The 7500-nt window shown below is 41.7% G+C and overlaps 1 non-coding gene across 1 annotated transcript in view; it reads right to left on the bottom strand.

The window, feature by feature from the left end:
• Window positions 1–1106, bottom strand: part of LOC123719410 — a 1906-nt gene extending 800 nt beyond the window's left edge. Inside the window, exon 1 of the ribosomal RNA XR_006755464.1 lies at window positions 1–1106. This exon is cut by the window's left edge and continues 800 nt beyond it. This is a non-coding gene — a ribosomal RNA (small subunit ribosomal RNA).
• Window positions 1107–7500: the final 6394 nt, after the last annotated feature.

Here is a 7500-nt window from a genome sequence, read left to right as displayed (position 1 = left end):
TGACATATTTACGGTTAGAACTAGGGCGGTATCTAATCGCCTTCGAACCTCTAACTTTCGTTCTTGATTGATGAAAACACCTTTGGCAAATGCTTTCGCTGATGTTCGTCTTGCGACGATCCAAGAATTTCACCTCTAACGTCGCAATACGAATGCCCCCAGTTATCCCTATTAATCATTACCTCGGAGTTCTGAAAACCAACAAAATAGAACCGAGATCATATTCTATTATTCCATGCACGAAATATTCAAGCGGCATTTTGAGCCCGCTTTGAGCACTCTAATTTGTTCAAAGTAAAATTGTCGGCCCACCTCGACACTCACCGAAGAGCACCGCGATAGGATTTTGATATTGAACCGGCGTTTTACCGCCGGCTCACCGACGATATGCTCCGCAGACGTGTCAGTATCACCGCGGATGCGGTGCACCGACAGCGCGGCGCACAAATGCAACTACGAGCTTTTTAACCGCAACAATTTTAGTATACGCTATTGGAGCTGGAATTACCGCGGCTGCTGGCACCAGACTTGCCCTCCAATTGTTCCTCGTTAAAATATTTAAAGTGTACTCATTCCGATTACGAGGCCTCGTAAGAGTCCCGTATCGTTATTTTTCGTCACTACCTCCCCGTGCCGGGAGTGGGTAATTTGCGCGCCTGCTGCCTTCCTTGGATGTGGTAGCCGTTTCTCAGGCTCCCTCTCCGGAATCGAACCCTGATTCCCCGTTACCCGTGACAACCATGGTAGTCGCAGAAACTACCATCGAAAGTTGATAAGGCAGACATTTGAAAGATGCGTCGCCGGTACTGGACCGTGCGATCGGCAAAAGTTATCCAGATTCATCAAAATTAACGACTTCGGACGCATGGCCCTCCGCCGATTGGTTTTGATCTAATAAAAGCACTCATCCCATCACTGGTCAGAGTTCTGATTGCATGTATTAGCTCTAGAATTACCACAGTTATCCAAGTAACTGAGTAAGATCTAAGGAACCAAAACTGATATATTGAGCCATTCGCGGTATCGCCTTAATACGGCTTGCACTGAGACATGCATGGCTTAATCTTTGAGACAAGCATATAACTACTGGCAGGATCAACCAGGGAGCTGCTTACGCAAACGACACGCCTACACCGCGGTCACGCGGCTTCGGCGAGCCGCTGGCTCGGCGGCGTCGAGGGGCGCGCGCTTGCGCGCGCGCCTTCTCGACACGCGTGAACGTAACGCGTCGAATTTGCACGCGACGCGACGTTCGCGCTTCATATCGATAGACTAACTTTGACCGGTCTACGAGCGGCCGTCCCGTCACGATCTCGCAACGAGGTGATGTACAACGATGCTCGACCACTGTGAGGGACATAAAACTGCAACGAACACGACCCCGCGGGCGGGAATCGATGTTGTGACAATTTGAAAATTGAACATTCATCTAAACGCAACTTCTCAATTTTTATTCAATACGTTATTGTAAACATATTAAAACTCGGCTGGCAATTACATGCGCACACACACGCATGATTCGCACTAGATACGATCAACGCCCGGAGCTTGAGGGATAAATTCCAACACGACGCTGCGCACACCGTTTCGACGATGGGCGCGTGTGCGTCCTCTTTTATACATTCTTTCCATATACGGTCGCCGTGGCGACCGCGCACGTGTCGAACACGCTAGGCGCCCTGCGTTGAGGTGTGCCTAGAAGCGTATTCTTTTAACATCACAGATAACACCGGGGGAGACGGTCCCAAATCTTGGTCGATTGGTAACATCACCATACGGTCTGCGAACGCGGTGCTATAATATAATTTTATATTATATTATATAAAATATGAGGAGGAGTAGTATGTATATTCTTTGTTATTTTGTGTTGACACAAGAGAGATATATAAAATGTACTATACACCACACACACAGAGAGAGAGAGAGCTGGGAAAGATCTCGGCGGTCTCGCATTCGAAATACGAATTTGATATAATTTCCTCCGAAAATCCATACCCATATCTATATCATCCATGCGCGAATATATGTATATAATATTCTCACACTTCGCACAAACACAAAAACAAGAACACATTCTCTCTCGTCCGTCGTTCGTGTCTATTTGAGACGAACGACGCGCGGCAACGAGAACGAGTCGACGCTGTGCGCACGACTGTTTCGCTCCACATCTATACCGAGAGCAATAGTCCGCGTCGGCATTGGAGCGGACGTCGAATGTTTCTCGTAGAGCGAGCGAGAGAGAGACGATTTTTCATTTTATTATGTATGTGTATTGGCGTGCAGTAGTAGCACGTAGTAGTACTAGTAGTAGTAGTAAAAAAATATTATTATTTATTTTATTGACTGATATGATTTTGTTTGTTTTCTTTTTTTTGCATAGACATTTGTATTGATAGATATGTTTCTCGTTGAAGCTCGCAGCACACGCTCAGAGAAATGGCAATGTGGGTTTATTTGAAGAAAAAAAAAAAAAAAAAAAAAACAATTAATTTATTAATAATATGTATGTATGTATGTATGTATGTATGTATGTATGTATGTATAATAATGAATTATAATAATTATTCCGATGCAACGTCAGAGGAAAATGTTTCTCGTACAGGTGCGGCGCGCGACGGCCGGCCGCTCGACAGTTTCGCGCCGAATGTTTCTCGTTGAAGCTCGCAGCACACGCTCAGAGAAATGGCAATGTGGGTTTATTTGAAGAAAAGAAAAAACAAAAAAAACAATTATATTTATTAATAATATGTATGTATGTATGTATGTATGTATGTATGTATAATAATGAATTATAATAATTATTCCGATGCAACGTCAGAGGAAAATGTTTCTCGTACAGGTGCGGCGCGCGACGGCCGGCCGCTCGACAGTTTCGCGCCGAAAGTTTCTCGTTGAAGCTCGCAGCACACGCTCAGAGAAATGGCAATGTGGGTTTATTTGAAGAAAAGAAAAAACAAAAAAAACAATTATATTTATTAATAATATGTATGTATGTATGTATGTATGTATGTATGTATAATAATGAATTATAATAATTATTCCGATGCAACGTCAGAGGAAAATGTTTCTCGTACAGGTGCGGCGCGCGACGGCCGGCCGCTCGACAGTTTCGCGCCGAATGTTTCTCGTTGAAGCTCGCAGCACACGCTCAGAGAAATGGCAATGTGGGTTTATTTGAAGAAAAGAAAAAACAAAAAAAACAATTATATTTATTAATAATATGTATGTATGTATGTATGTATGTATGTATGTATGTATAATAATGAATTATAATAATTATTCCGATGCAACGTCAGAGGAAAATGTTTCTCGTACAGGTGCGGCGCGCGACGGCCGGCCGCTCGACAGTTTCGCGCCGAATGTTTCTCGTTGAAGCTCGCAGCACACGCTCAGAGAAATGGCAATGTGGGTTTATTTGAAGAAAAGAAAAAACAAAAAAAACAATTATATTTATTAATAATATGTATGTATGTATGTATGTATGTATGTATAATAATGAATTATAATAATTATTCCGATGCAACGTCAGAGGAAAATGTTTCTCGTACAGGTGCGGCGCGCGACGGCCGGCCGCTCGACAGTTTCGCGCCGAATGTTTCTCGTTGAAGCTCGCAGCACACGCTCAGAGAAATGGCAATGTGGGTTTATTTGAAGAAAAGAAAAAACAAAAAAAACAATTATATTTATTAATAATATGTATGTATGTATGTATGTATGTATGTATGTATGTATGTATGTATGTATGTATAGTAATGAATTATAATAATTATTCCGATGCAACGTCAGAGGAAAATGTTTCTCGTACAGGTGCGGCGCGCGACGGCCGGCCGCTCGACAGTTTCGCGCCGAATGTTTCTCGTTGAAGCTCGCAGCACACGCTCAGAGAAATGGCAATGTGGGTTTATTTGAAGAAAAGAAAAAACAAAAAAAACAATTATATTTATTAATAATATGTATGTATGTATGTATGTATGTATGTATGTATGTATGTATGTATGTATGTATAGTAATGAATTATAATAATTATTCCGATGCAACGTCAGAGGAAAATGTTTCTCGTACAGGTGCGGCGCGCGACGGCCGGCCGCTCGACAGTTTCGCGCCGAATGTTTCTCGTTGAAGCTCGCAGCACACGCTCAGAGAAATGGCAATGTGGGTTTATTTGAAGAAAAGAAAAAACAAAAAAAACAATTATATTTATTAATAATATGTATGTATGTATGTATGTATGTATGTATGTATAATAATGAATTATAATAATTATTCCGATGCAACGTCAGAGGAAAATGTTTCTCGTACAGGTGCGGCGCGCGACGGCCGGCCGCTCGACAGTTTCGCGCCGAATGTTTCTCGTTGAAGCTCGCAGCACACGCTCAGAGAAATGGCAATGTGGGTTTATTTGAAGAAAAGAAAAAACAAAAAAAACAATTATATTTATTAATAATATGTATGTATGTATGTATGTATGTATGTATGTATGTATAATAATGAATTATAATAATTATTCCGATGCAACGTCAGAGGAAAATGTTTCTCGTACAGGTGCGGCGCGCGACGGCCGGCCGCTCGACAGTTTCGCGCCGAATGTTTCTCGTTGAAGCTCGCAGCACACGCTCAGAGAAATGGCAATGTGGGTTTATTTGAAGAAAAGAAAAAACAAAAAAAACAATTATATTTATTAATAATATGTATGTATGTATGTATGTATGTATGTATGTATGTATGTATGTATAGTAATGAATTATAATAATTATTCCGATGCAACGTCAGAGGAAAATGTTTCTCGTACAGGTGCGGCGCGCGACGGCCGGCCGCTCGACAGTTTCGCGCCGAATGTTTCTCGTTGAAGCTCGCAGCACACGCTCAGAGAAATGGCAATGTGGGTTTATTTGAAGAAAAGAAAAAACAAAAAAAACAATTATATTTATTAATAATATGTATGTATGTATGTATGTATGTATGTATGTATAATAATGAATTATAATAATTATTCCGATGCAACGTCAGAGGAAAATGTTTCTCGTACAGGTGCGGCGCGCGACGGCCGGCCGCTCGACAGTTTCGCGCCGAATGTTTCTCGTTGAAGCTCGCAGCACACGCTCAGAGAAATGGCAATGTGGGTTTATTTGAAGAAAAGAAAAAACAAAAAAAACAATTATATTTATTAATAATATGTATGTATGTATGTATGTATGTATGTATGTATGTATGTATGTATAATAATGAATTATAATAATTATTCCGATACAATGTCAGAGGAAAATGTTTCTCGTACAAGATCGCCACGCGACGCGACAAGATGCCGTTCAACGGCACGATATCTACAACTCTGTCGATATATATGTAGATAGTATCTACTCTGTCAAGTATATGTGTGTAACGTGTGGTGGTGTGTGGTGTGGGGTTTTGTTAGCGATAGCGATACGTTTCTAGTTAAAATTGAATATTTAAAAATAAAAACTCTTCTGGTAAGAAAAACTATTTATGGTTTATTATGGTGTGTCTAGTGCAACAACATCAACATTGTCATAATCATAATAATATAATTATTATTAGGGCTATAGGTTAACCTTCCAAATAGGGACCGTCGATTTAAATGTCGATATTTTTAATTATTCTAGATAGTACTCACTAAAAGAAACTTAAGTGCTTGCTTACTTACTTACTTACTTAGTTGATTGAGTTTTTTTTTTTTTTTTTTGAAACTTTTTCATACAAATTGATATATAAGACATATATGGCCGTTACCGACCGCCGACCAAAATCTATTCATAAAACCGACATAAAATTGATGTCAAACGTCAATCACTTTGAGTTGACTAAGTGTAAGGGTTCAGATTATTTTGAAAGTATCGATCATTTGCGATGCATACGAGAAAAAGATCATTCATTTCATTGTTTGTAAGTTGTAAATTTTGTGTATTATATTGTAATTCTTGAGTGAGAATTGAGTGTTTACTTACTTACTTACTTACTTATTGAATATCCAAAAAGTACCCAAAACCGAATCAGAGCGCCCCACTATCCACGCGGTCTTGTCTGCCCTACCCCTAGAGTGTATATAAAAGCTCGGAGGCGCGCAGGGAGAGCAGCCCTCACCCGCCGTACCCAAAGCGCGGGCATCATGCAAGCCGTAGCGGCTGAGGCTGGTCGCCGAAGGCGACCAAAAAAGCCGAGGCTGCGTAGGCTTGAATAAAATGCCCTGCGCTTTTGGTACGCAAGGGTGGAGGGGCTGCATTTCCCGTAGCGTCGGAGCAGTACAAAAACCAATTATCATCCATTGTTCGGTTAGGGTTAGGTTAGGTTTAGGTTTGTATATTAATATTTTTTATTTTTTTATTTTTAATATGATGCAAAATGAATTTTTATCATTTTGTATGTGTGTATGTATATATGTATTTATGTATGTATTTTTTATATATTTATTGTGCGTTGCGTGTTTTACAATACAAAATAGAAAATGTTTCTCGTACAAGAGCGACGCGCGACCGACCGGCCGGTCGGCAGCTTCGCGCCGAATGTTTCTCGTACAAGATCGCCACGCGACGCGACAAGATGCCGCTCAACGGCACGATATCTACAACTCTGTCAATTATATGTGTGTTGTAACTAGCGGGGTTTTGTTAGCGACAGCGATACGTTTCTAGTTAAAATTGAATATTTAAAAATAAAAACTCTCCTGTTAATCAAAACTATGTATCGTTTTGTTTTGTTTAATAGAGTTTACAAAAATATAATATTTTTTATATTATATAATTGATTATTGATTGATTGATTGTTTGTTTGTTGTGTATTCTTCGTGTCGTCGTCTCTCATCGGTTGGACACACACACGATGTTGATAATTAAAAATAATCAAACACCACCGCGGCCGCCAACAAAGACGACGGACGACACACGCCCCGCCGCCTCACAAGAGCGAACAAACAACGCGTAATAACCACCGATCTCGTCCTCGGACGAATCACCTGGCGTAGGGCTGAGTCTCAACAGATCGCAGCACGACGCTGCTCTACCGAGCACAACACCCCGCCAGGAACGTAAGTCGTCTACAGACTATTCCGAGCCCCGACATCGAACTGAGTTGTATTCGAAACTTCGACGCCGTAGTGCACGTGTTAAGACCGCTCGCACCGATCGTCGCGTTCCAAATGGGCTCCGACGTCGCGCGTCACGAGTGACGCGCGACTAGTAAAATCACATTGTTTAGAGCCTCCCGACACTCGGGGCTCCACAGTGAGAATATCCTTGCCGGATTCGGCTAGGCTGGCTTCGGCCTTAGAGGCGTTCAGCATAATCCGCGGATGGTAGCTTCGCACCACCGGCCGCTCGGCCGAGTGCATGAACCAAATGTCCGAAACTGCGGTTCCTCTCGTACTGAGCAGTATTACTATCGCAACGACACGCCATCAGTAGGGTAAAACTAACCTGTCTCACGACGGTCTAAACCCAGCTCACGTTCCCTTTTGATGGGTGAACAATCCAACGCTTGGCGAATTTT

Source organism: Pieris brassicae, unplaced genomic scaffold (genome assembly GCF_905147105.1).
Source record: "Pieris brassicae unplaced genomic scaffold, ilPieBrab1.1, whole genome shotgun sequence".
Taxonomy (NCBI): Eukaryota; Metazoa; Arthropoda; class Insecta; order Lepidoptera; family Pieridae; genus Pieris; species Pieris brassicae.
The sequence above is the reverse complement of the archived record's forward strand: the minus strand, read 5'-3'. Positions and strand labels throughout refer to the sequence as shown.